Genomic DNA, 17,493 nt, shown 5'->3' on the forward strand with positions numbered 1-17,493 from the left:
CTTATACAAATAGTTAATATTAAAATAAAATGGTACGCCATTTTTGTATATGGCTATATCCTATTTGGGGTTTAAATATTTGTTATAGAATAACTTGACGTTGCTCTGGTATTGTATTAGTGATTTTAATACAATCAAAGATTCAGACGATAAATTATGTGGTTGTCTAGTGTGATCTTTTTAGGTGGCTGGATTTAAGTATTTTAATCTCGTTGTATACCGTTTAATAAATATTTGGGGGTCAAGCAGTGGCGGAGCCAGGAGCTTTCCTTTGGTAGGGCACCGGCTGCGCCGCTGCGGCACCTTCATCTCTCTTCAAAGCATTTTCCAGTCGCCGGTACAGCACGTGCCCCTTGCCGTACCTTCCCTCCGCCCCTGGAGTCAAGCAATCCAATAACTTATGAATTAGGCTTTAATATCTATTGACTGGCAGGAAGGCTTTCTATGAGCTAATGTTATTCATGAGTTTTTGTTGCAGTGGGATCACTATCCTCTGATCTTGATGATGCTAGCTTTGGTAAGCATAAATTTTTGTTTTGATTTGAAGTTAAATGGCTAATGCATCCCTAATATTCTAAAGTGATCTTGAAAGCAGGGAAGACACCTTTTCGAGGTTCTACAATATTTTTATTTGTGTAAACTGCAGCATTTATAAATCCCATCTTAGTGCTTGGCATCAGTAGTCTTTTCATAATGATCACTGTAAGATGACTTAGCTTCAACAATAGTTGGAAGTGATTTATATTAGCTCTTTTGGTGCTGCAAATACAGCTATTTAGATTCATTTGCTAGATCAACTTCATATTTTATGGCATTAAGAGAAAATATATTGGAAACAACATTCTCGTATATAATGATTGCATAAGGGGATAAAAACACATAATTCTTTCATTTGTATGCTATCCAACAACATTAGTATAATTGTATTGCTCATCTTTAGACTAAGTTGGTTATTAGGTTGATTAGGATTCTGCTCTTTATCTGTATATGAAAGGTTATTTTTAATAAATTTATATTGCAGGATGTTTACATTGTAGTGATAAAGTTGTTTCCCTTATTCCATCTTTGGTCACACAAATAATAATAAGGCTTTATTATTACCTATAATTGATGTTGAGGTTAAAGCAATTGTGTTTCAATTAGTGGCGATAAAGCTCTAGGTCCTAATGGCTTTTATGGTTTATTTTATCAATAAAATTGGGATATTGTTGGCCTGTCTTTATATAATTATATAATATGATTCACCACTTTTATGAATTAGGTTACATGCTCTGAAATGAACAAGACTAATATTGTTCTTATCCCTATGTGTCATAATTCTATTAGTATTTCACAAGTTTCATCCTATCAGTCTCTACAACTTTATTTATAAAATTATTTCCAAAATCATTGTGAATAGATTTAAGCCATGGATGTATTTCCTTTTTTTTTAAGATTAAAATGCCTTTGTTCCCATCACGATATTTAGGAAAATATTATGATTGCTCATGAGATTTTTCACTATCTCAAATCTTCGAACAGTAAGTTGCACTCTGTAGCTTTAAAATTAGATATGCATAAAGCCTATAATTTGGTAATATTGGGATTTTTTCCATTGACGCTTTTGCAGCATATGGGTTTTGCTTTATCTTGGGTTCAGTAGGTGATGTAATGTGTAATGACTATTAGTTTTTCCATTTTAATTGATAGGTCTCCATCTACTCCTTTTAGCACATCTAGTCGCATTCAATAAGGGTCCAACTTTAGGGTTTACTACTTTCGGCTGGGTGTATTGTTCTTCTACCGTGGCGAGGTATACAGCTCTGGCATCTTCCTGCCTTCTTCGGACAACTCTAACCCCTGACTCCATTGAAAACTTTATGGTCAGATACCAAATGTTGGTCACTGCTTCAAACTCATACAGCATTGGTCTTCCGAGAATAACATTATAGCTCAAAGGTAACTTCACTACTAGAAATACTGCGTAGTGAGTCCGTGACTGAGGGGCTCCCCTAGAGTGAGGGCTACTTTCACTTTACCTTCACTTTACCTTCTACTGCTACTGGGGTTCTTGTTGGAAAATCCAGAGATTACTGCAACCCAAAATACGTAGCGAAAAAATAAAAATCTCTAGTTTCCTTCAAAGGATCCGAGTGCTTTGTTTATTTCAAAAAGAAGAATAAGAGACTAACCTATTAGACTCGACGAGAAGATACTATTCCGAACTGATGGTACTGCTTTTGAAATAAACACCCTCAATGGTATCCACACGAACGTCTTTTATCCTTCTAAAGTGCTAGCTCTCTCAAAGATGGATAAGCTATGTGCTCCCTAATCTGCAACTCAAAAATGATTTCACTAAAACATTACTCCCACAATTCACAAAAGAAGTTTTTATTTATTTTCAGTCTTTTTGTTTTCCCACAATTCTTTTCGTAAAAGAGTTATGTTCATAACCAACTATCACAATCTTGCAGATACTCAAATATCTTACGTGATAGTTTGTTTTGATAAGGATAACCTAAAAATCTTTTATTTGTAACTGTTACAGATAGACTGTAAATCTTTTAAATATTATTATCTTATAATAATAAATAATTAATATTAATAATAATATATTTATTATTATTAATTATATTAATGGGCTTTTAGCCCATTAATATAACACAAAACAACGTTATTTTGTGTGTGACCTAATAAACTCACATTAATTAGCAATAGGCCCAGTCCCACAAGGTCCATAAATCATAAGCGGCCTCTAGCAAGACATTATGACTACCCAACTAATATGAGGATATATAGTCTGATAAAACCTAATAAATATAACATGTATTAATCCCTTTGTCACACGATATCTAGTTTGAACATAAGTCATGGTCAATGTCAAACTTATAATGTTCAAACTTGTGATTTCTCGATCTCTAAGTAGACTGATAAAATCAAATGATATTGATCACACTATCAATTCATTTGAGCATGGCCATGCATTTCTCAGTCTCACTTATCGAAGGGTCCAGAAGATGTCTCTCTCAAACAGAGGGACAAATTCTATCTTGATTGTTCAATATCCTCTACATAATTTCTATTATGCTCAAACCTTTATGATTGTCCGATTAAAGATAATGTTTGGTTATGTCAAAACATAACAGTCTTTATGTTGGAAACTATGACAATCTCAAGTCAAAAGATTAAGACATAACTACTTTGAGATTCACTTATAACAATATCCCATGCAGTAATCTCAATGCGGGTCCATCCAATACTTTGTTCTCTAACAAGCATCTATGATTATTGAATTATATCAACATATACATAATCATCTCATGACTATCAATCAATAATCATACTAGTTATATTTTATTATTATCAACATAATAACAAGTAACTAGGGATGTTAATCATTATTATGTAACATGCAAACAAATAATAATAATGATAATAAAACCTCTTTTGTTATAAAAATGACATACAAAAAAGTCCATGATAATGGCCTAGGGCAAATACACTAACAGTTCCCCCTATCCCTTTGACTGAGGCTTAATCTCTAACAAGCTGCTCCTCGGGTATTTTCATCTATTGAAAGACTCGATAGTGCAATAGGTTCACTTTGCTACCGTCATCAACTAGTATCTTATGGACCAGAAAGTTATGGATGACTGCTTCGATGACTAGGGCATCATCGTGGGCATCTGTACCCTTGTGCATCTTCTAGGGAGAAAGAGATGGTTATTAGGGTGTGCTCAGCAACGCATCACCTCTACACTGTTTTCATTTTCATTTCTACCCCTCTTCTTCCCCCTCCAACTCATACGGCCTCCAGTCCCTCCTACGATCATGTTAATCGTTCCACTAGGGCCGTCATTTATTGGCGCTCCAATTTGCCTCCTGGGCCTGTCCCCGGTTGCTCCTTGTTGTTGCTCCTTGTTGTTGCATTTTTCCTTCTGGTTTTTTTACAAAATTCTAGAGATTGCCTCTCTTGATCAGCCTTTCTATCTCGTTTATTAGTTGATAGAAGTCGTTCGTGTCATGGCCATATGTTCCTTGCCTTGGCCGAATGGTGAAGATGTGTTCACCCCTTTGTGCGGCAGCCCTTAAGGATGAATTTATAAGGTTCTTAAGTTGTTGTCTAGGGTTTCTTTGCTGTCCATGAATCTTTAAGAGGCTGCCTAAAATGCCCTTGGTCTTTACTTGCACTTACCTTGCCGCCCATGCACATGTGTGAAGGAGTGGGCGTGTGGCTTGTCTTCAATTGCAAGGAGTGGGTCCTTTGGTCCTTGCTTGCTGCCCAAGTGTTTTCAAGGTGCTGCCCAAGCTGCCCAAGCTGCCTCTTCACACCTTCCTTGCCGCCCATGCACAAATAAGGGAGGTGGAGCCTTCCTTTGCAATTTGAATTTTGAATGTGCAAGGCATAAGGTGGCAAGCATGTGATCTTTGGATTTAGCTTCCTTAATAAGCTGGATTTTGAAATTCAAAATTTGAATATGAATCTTGAAGATTTGAAATTCAAAATACTTTCCTTATTTGGCTCTTCATTTATGGCAACTTGAGATTTGGCTTCTTGAATAAGGAGATGGCTATTTGGAGATTTGAAATTTGAATTTCAAATTGCTTTGGCTGAATGTTCTTTCCTTATTTGCCACTTTCCTTATTTAGAACTTTCCTTATTTAGCTTCACTTGATTTCAACTTGGCAGGCTTGCTCTCCTTTGCTTCATTTAAGGCAGTTTTAAGGGTATTTTCTCCAAAATATCTCTTTACACTATTTTCTGCAAAATAATATCAAAAGCACTAAATTAAGCAGAAAACATGTAAATTAACATCAATAATATCATGATAAAATGGGCTAAATTATACTCTATCACCACTCATGGCTGAAACGAAACAAAAAATAAAGAAGAAAGGTAGAAGAAGAGAAGAGATGAAGCTCTTGGAGAATGGAGAGGAGAGCGCCAGCCGAACCTTGGAGAGAAGAGAGAGCGTGGAGAGGTGCGGCAGCCTTGAATGTAATACCCGGCTAGACTCCGGTATCGGAATTCCTACCGTCCGGTGGAATCTCGGATGTCGGAAGCCTCTAGTAGGGTAGAAACATGTTTTCATAAAATGTTTTAATGTTTTTCATGGTTTTAAGTGAAAAGGAAATGAGTTTTTGCATGAAAACAACCTTGGAGGAAAACTTAGGTTCGGCCGCCGAACCTCAAGATTCGGTCGCCGAACATGCATGCATTTCGGGTGTGCCTTAGGCCCACGAAGGCATAAGTGAGGGAAGTCCAGGTTCGGCCGCCGAACATGGCATGCATGCGGTGGCACGTTCAGCCCCCGAACGTGGCCTGGCCAGCCACTATAAAAGGGTTCCTTAGCCGAAATGGGCGAGCTTTTCTCCCCATTGTCGGCCAAGGTGAGCTCTCCGCCACCCCTCACCAATCTTGAGTCCTTTCCTTCAGATCTTTCAAGATTTTCACAAGTTTTTGCTTTGTTTTGAAGATTTTTAAGTTTTGAGCAAGTTTTGAGCTTGGAGACCCAAGGAAGTTGTGAATCTCCCATCTCCGAGTTCAGGTCGTCTCTCTCTCGATCTTCACGAGGTAAGAGCCGATCTTAAGCTCAATGCATGTTTTAAGTAAGTTTTATGAAGATCTATGGGGTAGAATGCATGTTTAGCTTATAGTTAGGTTTTTGAGTTAATGTTGTGTTTTTGGACAATGTGGCTTACCAATGCATGTTTGATGTGTTGTAGATGGGGTTTTAGATGGTTTGAAGCCCCTAGAAGCTTGTATGCTTGTGTATGAGTGTTGTAGAATAGGTTTATACATGTTTGGAAGTTTTGGAGGCAAATGTTCATAGAGGAGCCAAGTTTCTGCCCTTTGGCATAAACCAGGTTAGGCAGCCGAAGGACTTTCGGCTGCCGAACATGGCTGGGGAGGCAGCCTTTCGGCTGCCGAAGCCTGCCCCCGAAAGGAGACTTTCGTCTCTGTTTGGGAGTTTCGACCGCTGAAAGTGCCGCCGAACATGCACGAGTTTCGCCTCTGTCTGGGACTTTCGGCCGCCGAAGGTGCCGCCGAACCTGCCTGACTTTCGGCTCTAGAGGGACTTTCGGCCGCCGAACCTGCCGCCGAAAGTGCCCTGTTCAGCCTTCCTTTGCATGTTTTTGCATGATTACTTTGAAGTGTTTTAGGGGGTTTTTGGGGGATGTTTTTAGAGTTATGTTCTAGTTGTTTGGTCCCTCATTTGAGTCCACCTGTGTAGGTTCGGACCCGAGGAACTGAGGACCTCAGCAGTGAGTCAGCTGCTTCAGTCAGTGTCAGACCTAGCCAGAGGTGAGTAGAATAATCTCTTTATGTTTCAAGTAAATAAATAAATTTTGAGCATGTTCATGCATCACGGATGCCATGTGATATTTTAGGTTGTTTGCATTAGAAATCACGAATATGTTGCATTGCATAATATGTTGTTGTTGTGGATGAATGTTGAATGATCCATTAGCCCTCATATGTTATGATGTGATGCTATGATATGGAAGTCCAGGTGTGGCCTGCACTACGCCCCTGGCACTATGTAAGAGAAAGACCGGATGTGGCCTGCACTACGCCCCCGGCACCATTGCTTATGTATGTTATGTTATGTATAAGAGAAAGACTAGGTGTGGCCTGCACTACGCCCCTGGCATGATTGGAATATGTAGAGGGCTAAATGGTGACAAGTTCATCCTTGATATGATTAGTTGTGATGTGATGCATTTCATGATAGCATGTGTTTTAAATGCTTTATTATTCTGCTCACTGGGCTCTAGTAGCTCACCCCTCTCCCAAATTTCCCTAGGTTTGCAGATACAGGGTAGACCAGGAGGTCAGCAAGAGTATTGAAGTCATTGTATGTAATAGATAGAATGTGGACATGATAAAATGTAAAGTGATGGATAGTTATGTAATGTAATGATATTGAGGATTAGAGGTTGTGCTTGACCTATGTGTAAGGTATCCCTTTTAATGTATGATCCTAGATCTTTTATGATATTTATGTAAACCAACTCAACATATGTTGTATATGCCATTGGGGCATTATTGAGATCCCACAGAGGGGTCGATGTTTATGATTATGTCTATGTTCAGTGTATGCACAGGTTGAGTTTGGTGTTTGAATCAAAGAAAAGTTTTAATTTTTATGTATGTTGTTGATCATGTATGGGATTAAATAGGTTTACAGGTTGCATGTCAGGCTTGCTACGGGTCCCGGCGGCCTTAAGCGGATCTGGATCCTAGCGCCGGTAGCGGTCCGATTTTTGGGTCGTTACAGAATGGTATCAGAGCCCTAGGTTCATATGGTCGGACCTAGAGTGTCGGGCTCATAGATGTTATAGAAGGTCAAGCACAATAGGAAAGGTCATGTCCACTAGGATAGGATATGGAGTCCTGTCTTGTATGATGATGTGAAATGCCATGATTATATACATGTGCATTAATGCTATGATGTGAATGATATGTATGTGATGCGGGTTCATGTGTGCCCACATGAACCATATGATGCTAACGTTTATGTGATGTGTACTGTTTTTCAGAAAACAGGATGAGAGGAACTCGTCGATCTGCACGATTGACTGGAGTGCCACCTGAGGATGAGGGCACGAGCGCCCATCCTCCTACATTGCCTAGGGCAATGTCTAGTAGGTCTAACAGAGAAAGAGCAGTAAGAGACCCTAGAAGGTCTCTGGATCTGGGTAGAAGCAGATCAGTGAGGGGAACAGTTCAGGGAGGAATGTTAGAGGACATGGGGGATGATATGGATGTAGAGCAGAGGAGGGATGGCAGTCTGGGAGTTAGTATGTCAGAAGAGGGAATGGGAGAGTCCCAAGGAGGCACTCAGGTCTCGGGATTTGTTCAGCCACCCCACTACCCACACTTCTCACAAAATCCCGGGTATTCGATGGGAGGTACGTCGGATTACCCTAGCTTCACCCCTTATCCCACTCAGATGCCATACCCACCCTACTACCCACCATATTCACAATACCCAATGTATCCACCCCCACCTTACTATCCAAATCCAGCAAACTCTACCTCAGAAAATGTTGCACCTCCTCCACCATCAGCAGAACCCACAGTTCCAGCAACCCATATGCTTAAGCCTAGCTCATATGGTGGGAGCAAGGTCAAGATGACCGACTATATGAAGCTGGGTGCTCCCCAGTTTGAAACCGGAGATGACCCGTTTGTGTACCTTGAGAGGGTCAAAACAATTACAGATGAGATAGGGGCAGATGACAGTAGAGCCATTCAGATGGCTGGGTTCACATTAAAATGCAAAAAGGCACGAGAGTGGTTCAAGAATTATGTGAACCCGAGAGTGGACAGCATGTCTTGGGAGGAGTTTGCAAACGAGTTTGCAGGATGGGCTTTTCCCGATAGTTCAAGGGAGCTGAAGATGATAGAGTTTGAGCAGTTGAGGCAGACCGATGAGATAAGTATAGAGGAGTTCACGGACAGATTCTTGGAGCTGTTGCCGTTTGCAGGGCAAACTCTTAACACAGACCAGAAGAAGTCAAGGAGGTATATCATGAAACTTCACTCCAGGTATTCCTCCTTGATCCAGTCAGCAGATAGGGAGAGCTTCCATGCCATAGTGGATATGGCCCGGAAAATGGAGGCCAGTGCCATCATTCAGGGGACAGTTAAGCAGTCAGTGGCACAACCTTCTGGTTCTAAGACCCCAGGCTCTTCTTCTCTGAGTGCAGCAGCTTCAGGTAGTAGAAAGTGGGACAGAGGCCCTAGGAAGTCGAAGAAGAACAAGTTCTGGAACAAGGTTAAGTCCAGTCTGGGATTTGGAGGTGGCTCAAGCTCTGGTGCTGATAATGCAGTTTGTGCAAGGTGTGGTAAGCCACACAGGGGAGTATGTCGATTTGGGACAACAGCCTGTTACAGATGTGGTCAGGAGGGGCATATGTCTCGAGAATGTCCAAGAGCAGCCCCGGTGGCACAGTCCCAGCAGACAGCTTCAGGTAGTGTAGCGCAGCCAGCAGCTCCAGCCACGACTCAGGCCAGTGGCAGAGGTAGAGGGAGAGGGGCAGCCTCTTCTTCAGCGGGTTTCAGAGGTGAAGGTCCATCAGCTCCAGCACGGATCTTCACAATGACACAGTAGGAGGCAGATGCATCTAACACCGTAGTGGCAGGTAACTTAGTCATTGGTTGTTCAGATGTGTATGCCTTGATGGACCCTGGTGCATCTCATTCTTTTATTGCTCCGAGAGCTGTTGAGAGGTTGGGGTTGATGATCTCTGGGTTAGAGTGTCCTCTCTGGGTCAGTGGACCCAAATGTGATCCATCAGTGGCAGAGTCAGTCTGCCAGTGTAGTCCTGTGTTTGTTGAGGGAAGATGCTTGTCCGCCGACCTTGTGGTTCTAGACTTGACAGATTTTGACATCATTCTAGGGATGGACTGGTTATCTACCCATGGTGCTACCTTGGACTGCAGGGACAAGGTAGTCAGGTTCAGAGGTCAGGATGGGTCAGAGGTAGTCTTCAGAGGAGATAGGAGGGGTACACCTAGAGGTCTGATATCAGCTCTTCAGGCTCGTAGGTTGCTTAGGAAGGGATGTCAGGGGTATTTGGCTCATGTGAGAGAGCTTAGCAGTCAGGTTAGAGAGCCTGCCTCGGTGCCGGTGGTCAGAGAGTTTTTGGATGTGTTCCCAGACGAGCTGCCAAGTTTACCACCTGCTAGGGAGATAGAGTTCGAGATAGAACTGATGCCTGGAACCCGACCGATCTCTATCCCTCCCTACAGGATGGCTCCAGCTGAGTTGAAGGAATTGAAGGAACAGTTGCAAGAACTAGTAGAAAAGGGCTTCATCCGACCGAGCACCTCACCTTGGGGTGCACCAGTCTTGTTTGTGAGAAAGAAGGATGGATCCCTTAGACTTTGTATCGACTACAGGCAGTTGAACAAAGTCACTACCAAGAATAAGTACCCGTTGCCTATGATCGACGATCTATTTGACCAGCTAGCCGGAGCAGGTTGTTTCTCCAAAATAGATCTGAGATCGGGGTACCATCAGCTAAGGATAAGGGAAGAAGATGTGCCGAAGACAGCCTTCAGGACCAGATATGGGCATTTTGAGTTCCTTGTAATGCCGTTCGGGTTAACCAACGCCCCTGCAGCATTCATGGATCTCATGAACAGAGTGTTTAGCCAATACCTGGATCACTTTGTTATTGTCTTCATAGATGATATCTTAGTGTATTCCAAGAATGCAGAGGAGCATGCCCATCATCTGAGGTTGGTTCTGTAGACCTTGAGGGAACATGGCTTATATGCCAAGTTCTCCAAGTGTGAGTTCTGGCTGAGGAGCATCTCGTTCTTGGGGCATGTAGTGTCAGAGAATGGAATAGAGGTGGACCCCAAGAAGGTAGAAGCTGTGGCTAACTGGCCTAGACCCACTTCAGTGACGGAGATCAGGAGTTTCTTGGGTTTGGCAGGTTACTACAGGAGGTTCGTCCAGGACTTCTCAAAAGTTGCAGCTCCTCTGACCAGACTAACCAGGAAGAATCAGAAGTTTGTGTGGACCGACCAGTGTGAAGAGAGTTTTGAAGAGCTTAAGAAGAGGTTGACTTCAGCACCAGTGTTAGCCCTGCCATCTAGTGGTGAAGACTTTACAGTCTTTTGTGATGCGTCCCATATGGGACTGGGTTGTGTACTAATGCAGAATGAAAGGGTAATTTCTTATGCTTCTAGGCAGCTAAAGAAGCACGAGTTAAATTACCCCACGCATGACCTAGAGATGGCAGCAGTAATCTTTGCACTCAAGATGTGGAGGCACTACCTCTATGGGGTAAAATGTGAGATCTTTATGGATCATAAGAGCCTGCAGTACATCCTGAGTCAAAGAGATTTGAACTTGAGACATAGAAGGTGGGTAGAGCTGCTGAGTGACTATGATTGCAAGATTCAGTATCATCCGGGTAAGGCGAACGTCGTGGCAGACGCCCTAAGCCGGAAGTCACTAGGTAGTCTATCCCACATCATGGCAGAGAGGAGACCAGTGGTGAAGGAGTTTTACAAGCTTGTTGATGAAGGTCTACAGTTGGAGTTGTCTGGTACAGGTACTTTAGTGGCTCAGATGAGAGTGACACCTGTGTTTCTGGAGTAGGTGGCTCAGAAACAGCATGAGGACCCAGAGTTAGTGAAGATTGCAAGGACTGTTCAGTCGGGCAAGGACAATGAATTCAGATTTGACAGTAAGGGGATCCTCCGCTATGGGAGTCGATTGTGTGTACCAGATGACATAGGGCTAAAAGGAGACATTATGAGGGAGGCTCATAATGCAAGATACAACGTTCACCCCGGAGCCACCAAGATGTATCAAGATCTGAAGAAAGTTTATTGGTGGCCAGCGATGAAGAAAGAAGTGGCACAGTTTGTGTCAGCCTGCGAAGTGTGTCAGAGGGTGAAGCTGGAACATCAGAAGCTGGCTGGAATGCTTAACCCGCTACCTATTCCAGAGTGGAAATGGGAGAATATAGCTATGGACTTCGTAGTGGGGTTACCGGCGACGTCCAACAGATTGGACTCCATATGGGTGATTGTGGATAGACTCACCAAATCTGCTCACTTCATCCCTGTCAGGAGTGGCTATTCTGTGGACAAGTTGGCGCAGGTGTATGTTGATGAGATCGTCAGGCTGCATGGGGTCCCTGTTTCTATAGTGTCCGATAGAGGGCCCCAGTTCACCTCCAGGTTTTGGCGGAGTCTGCAGAATGCCATGGGTACCAGGTTGGATTTTAGCACTGCTTTCCATCCACAGACGGACGGACAATCAGAGAGGACCATCCAGACAATAGAGGATATGCTTAGAATGTGTGTGCTGGACTTTGGCGGTTCTTGGAGGCAGCATCCACCTTTGGTGGAGTTTGCCTACAATAACAGCCATCATGATAGCATCGGGATGGCTCCATATGAAGCTTTATATGGAAGGAAGTGCAGATCACCTGTTTGCTGGGAAGAGGTTGGAGAAAAGGCCTTGGCAGGGCCTGAGCTAGTAGAGATTACCAGCAGAGTGGTACCCATAATCAGAGAAAGAATCAAGACTGCTGCAAGCAGACAGAAGAGTTATGCAGACATCCGCAGACGGCAAGTAGAGTTTCAGGAGGGGGATCTAGTATTGCTCAAGGTGTCTCCAATGAAAGGAGTGGTTCGGTTCGGAAAGAAAGGTAAACTAGCCCCGCAATACATCGGACCCTTTGAAGTCTTGCAAAAGATTGGGAATGTGTCGTACAAGCTGGATTTACCTGCTTCAATGGAAAGAATCCATCCGGTTTTCCATGTTTCAATGTTGAGGAAGTTTGTGTCAGATCCGAGCAAGGTTCTTAGTGAGCCTGATGTGGAGGTCCAAGAGGATCTCACCAATGTTGAACAGCCAGTACGGATCCTAGACACCCAGATCAGAAAGCTAAGAAACAAGGAAATCCCGATGGTGAAAGTCCTGTGGAACCACCATAATTTGGAAGAATGCACTTGGGAGACACGGGAGTCCATGCTCCAGCAATACCCTTATCTTTTCTAAGGTTAGTTTCTTATATGTTCCATGTGTTTTATGTGTATGATGTGTTGTATGCCTTGCATGTGCTAGTTGAGGAACATTCGAGGACGAATGTTTTTAAGGGGGGGAGAATGTAATACCCGGCTAGACTCCGGTATCAGAATTCTTACCGTCTGGTGGAATCTCGGATGTCGGAAGCCTCTAGTAGGGTAGAAACATGTTTTCATAAAATGTTTTAATGTTTTTCATGGTTTTAAGTGAAAAGGAAATGAGTTTTTGCATGAAAACAACCTTGGAGGAAAACTCAGGTTCGGCCGCCGAACCTCAAGATTCGACCGCCGAACATGCATGCATTTCGGGTGTGCCTTAGGCCCCCGAAGGCATAAGTGAGGGAAGTCCAAGTTCGGCTGCCGAACCTCAAGTTCGGCCGCCGAACATGGCATGCATGCGGAGGCACGTTCGGCCCCCGAACGTGGCCTGGCCAGCCACTATAAAAGGGTTCCTTAGCCGAAATGGGCGAGCTTTTCTCCCCATTGTCGGCCAAGGTGAGCTCTCCGCCACCCCTCACCAATCTTGAGTCCTTTCCTTCAGATCTTTCAAGATTTTCACAAGTTTTTGCTTTGTTTTGAAGATTTTCAAGTTTTGAGCAAGTTTTGAGCTTGGAGACCCAAGGAAATTGTGAATCTCCCATCTCCAAGTTCAGGTCGTCTCTCTCTCGATCTTCACGAGGTAAGAGCCAATCTTAAGCTCAATGCATGTTTTAAGTAAGTTTTATGAAGATCTATGGGGTAGAATGCATGTTTAGCTTATAGTTAGGTTTTTGAGTTAATGTTGTGTTTTTGGACAATGTGGCTTGCCAATGCATGTTTGATGTGTTGTAGATGGGGTTTTAGATGGTTTGAAGCCCCTAGGAGCTTGTATGCTTGTGTATGAGTGTTGTAGAATAGGTTTATACATGTTTGGAAGTTTTGGAGGCAAATGTGCATAGAGGAGCCAAGTTTCTGCCCTTTGGCATAAACCAGGTTCGGCAGCCGAAGGACTTTCGGCTGCCGAACATGGCTGGGGAGGCAGCCTTTCGGCTGCCGAAGCCTGCCCCCGAAAGGAGACTTTCGTCTCTGTCTGGGAGTTTCGACCGCTGAAAGTGCCGCCGAACATACACGAGTTTCGCCTCTGTCTGGGATTTTCGGCCGCCGAAGGTGCCTCTGAACCTGCCTGACTTTCGGCTCTGGAGGGACTTTCGACCGCCGAACCTGCCGCCGAAAGTGCCCTGTTCAGCCTTCCTTTGCATGTTTTTGCATGATTAATTTGAGGTGTTTTAGGGGGTTTTTGGGGGATGTTTTTAGAGTTATGTTCTAGTTGTTTGGTCCCTCATTTGAGTCCACCTATGTAGGTTCGGACCCGAGGAACCGAGGACCTCAGCAGTGAGTCAGCTGCTTCAGTCAGTGTCAGACCTAGCCAGAGGTGAGTAGAATAATCTCTTTATGTTTCAAGTAAATAAATAAATTTTGAGCATGTTCATGCATCACGGATGCCATGTGATATTTTAGGTTGTTTGCATTAGAAATCACGAATATGTTGCATTGCATAATATGTTGTTGTTGTGGATGAATGTTGAATGATCCATTAGCCCTCATATGTTATGACGTGATGCTATGATATGGAAGTCCAGGTGTGGCCTGCACTACGCCCCTGTCACTATGTAAGAGAAAGACCGGATGTGGCCTGCACTACGCCCCTGGCACCATTGGTTATGTATGTTATGTTATGTATAAGAGAAAGACCAGGTGTGGCCTGCACTACGCCCCTGGCATGATTGGAATATGTAGAGGGCTAAATGGTGACAAGTTCATCCTTGATATGATTAGTTGTGATGTGATGCATTTCATGATAGCATGTGTTTTAAATGCTTTATTATTCTGCTCATTGGGCTCTAGTAGCTCACCCCTCTCCCAAATTTCCCTAGGTTTGCAGGTACAGGGTAGACCAGGAGGTCAGCAAGAGTATTGAAGTCATTGTATGTAATAGATAGAATGTGGACATGATAAAATGTAAAGTTATGGATAGTTATGTAATGTAATGATATTGAGGATTAGAGGTTGTGCTTGACCTATGTGTAAGGTATCCCTTTTAATGCATGATCCTAGATCTTTTATGATGTTTTTGTAAACCAACTCAACATATGTTGTATATGCCATTGGGGCATTGTTGAGATCCCACAGAGGGGTCGATGTTTATGATTATGTCTATGTTCAGTGCATGCACAAGTTGAGTTTGGTGTTTGAATGAAAGAAAAGTTTTAATTTTTATGTATGTTGTTGATCATGTATGGGATTAAACAGGTTTACAGGTTGCATGTCAGGCTTGCTACGGGTCCCAGCGGCCTTAAGCCGACCTGGATCCTAGCGCCGGTAGCGGTCCGATTTTCGGGTCGTTACATTGAAGATATGTATTTATAGAGTTAAGGTGCTGACCTAGGTCTTACTTTCTGCCCAAGTTGTTAAGTTGCTGCCCAAGAGGCTGCCCTAGAGTGGCTTCCGCCCAAGTGCTTGTGAAGGGAGAGAGGCGCGTGGCTAGGTCTTCATGTGCAAGGAGTGTTGCCCTAACTTGCCTTATTAGGTGGAGCCTTCTTTTGAATTTTGAAATTTGAATTTTGAATGCTTGAGAGGCAAGTGCATCTTCTTGAGATTTGGCTTCCTCAATAAGGAAAAGGCTTCTTGAAGATTTGAATTTCAAACTGCTCTGCACTTTCCTTGTTTGCAACTTTCCTTATTCGGCACTTTCCTTATTTAGCTAAATCTTGAATTTTGAATGCTCTTAGAGATTTGAAATTTAAATTTCAAATTATTTTCCTTGTTTGCCTCCTCTTTAGTTGCAACTTGGCATGGTTGCTCTCCTTTGTTCCATTTTAGGCAGTTTTAAGAGCATTTTCATCAGATTATCTCTTTACACCATTTTCTACAGAACAAGATCAAAACCACAAAATTAGGCAGAAAAAATGTAAATTAACATCAATAACATCATGATAATATGGTCTAAGTTATGCTCTATCAGTAACAAACCTCCATAGAAGTATTCTATGAGTGATTTGTTTGATATGTCATGTTGCAGGCAGCTTATGCATAACCTATTAAATCTCTCCCAATACTCATACAATTCTTCAGTTTCTTTTTGTTTAGTCACTAATCTCTCTTCTTATGCCAATAGCTTTAGAAGTTGGAAAATACTTGTTCAAAAAGGCCTTCACCATACCAGCCCATGAAGTTATTGAACCGGGTGGTAGGTAAAATAGCCAATCTTTGCATAATCATCTAAAGAGAAAGGGAATGCTCTCAACTTCACATGTTCTTCATATATGCCTTGTGGCCTCATGGTTGAGCATACAATGTGAAATTCTTTCAAGTTTTTATGGGGATCTTTATTCTCCAAATCTCTGAATTTAGGTAGGAGGTGTATCAAACCTGTTTTTAGCTCAAAGGGTGCTGTCAAGGGTGGATAGGTGATACAACGAGGTGCTTGATCACCAATAGGTGTTGCCAATTCCCTTAATGTTCTTTCTTGTTACATTGGTACCCTTATGGCTTGATTTTTAGGTTCAATTTCAGCAAATACACCAGGTTCAGCTAGTCTTCTAATTGGTGCAGCAGGTTGCATATTTATTTCTGTTGTAGTAGCAAATTCAGCAGCCGTTGCAATTGGTTCAGCAGCTATTTCAACAGTTGTTTTGTCAAATTTAGCAGTGCAGATCACAGTTTCAGCAGTGTGATTTGCAGTAGGTGTTTTTTATTTAATTGTTGCAGCAGTTTCAATTTCTGGTTCAGTAGCTTGGTATGCAGGCTGTTCTATTTCTGCAAGAGTTGGTTTTGTTTCTATAGCAACTTCTGAATCTGTCTAGGCAATGGCAGTCTTGACAGCAGTTGCTGTCTCTATTTGAGTAGTTGTTTCTGGATGTTTTATAGCAACTGCAGCAATGTTTCCTTCAGTAGCAGTGTGTTGTGCAGCAGTGTTTATGGCTGCCTCTAGGTTGGTGGCTGCTGTTGATGAAGTTTATCTTGAGGCTTGGTTCCTCGAATTGGCTTGCCTTCTTAGTTGCCTTAATGTGCACTCAATTTTTGGATCGTAAAGTAGGTTTTCCTTATGTCCAGCCCTAGTCATCAAAGAAAAATAAGTTAATTTGATCAATTCCTCGGTAACAGCATCAATTTTTTACTGTGCAGTTGTCGAGGCCAGTCAAAAATAATCTTTTTGGTTATCCACAATTTTACAATTATAGATAGTGGTAAAAGGATCGTATCCATAGGGAATTGATACTTACCTATTCTTCTATCAATGACCAAGTAAATAAACTGAAAATAAAAATAAAAGGGGGGTTTTGAAGTTTGATGAACTAAACTAGAATTAAAAGCAATAAAGTAAAGCAAATAATAAAGTAAACGAAATTCAACAATGAGGAGAGTCTAGTTGAAGCATTGGATCCATTTCAGTTGTTAGGATTGATCATTGACACTTAGGTTCTGTTATTTGGTTCCATAAATTAGTTATGGGGGTGGAAGACGCTTCTCACCACCATATCCCTCCTTAAGCATAGATTAATTAGGAAATGTTCGCTAATTAATAAGTTGCCAAGGAACATCCTTGGGCCTTTTGATTCATACAACTGTTAATTGCAATAAGAAATAGAGAGACCTAATTCTAGCTAACCAAATGTATGGTGATCTTGAGCTAAATTATGTAATTTCCTTAGTTTTACACTGAGAGTTACTTGTGTTTGAATAATTGAAGTAATTACGGACTGAAACTACCTAAACTAACAAATTATCACTTTGCAATCAAGAATCAATGGGCCTTATTGATCTAAACAGCAAGGTAACAATAGAATTAAGCATGAAATTGCATAAATATTGATAAATAAAATATGAGCATATTAGGTTTAGATCTCCCAATCCATTTAACAAACTGAAATTTTACCAATTTTTTAACTAGAAATTAGGGTTTCAGC

The sequence above is a fragment of the Manihot esculenta genome, chromosome 3, assembly GCF_001659605.2.
Source record: "Manihot esculenta cultivar AM560-2 chromosome 3, M.esculenta_v8, whole genome shotgun sequence".
Taxonomy (NCBI): domain Eukaryota; kingdom Viridiplantae; phylum Streptophyta; class Magnoliopsida; order Malpighiales; family Euphorbiaceae; genus Manihot; species Manihot esculenta.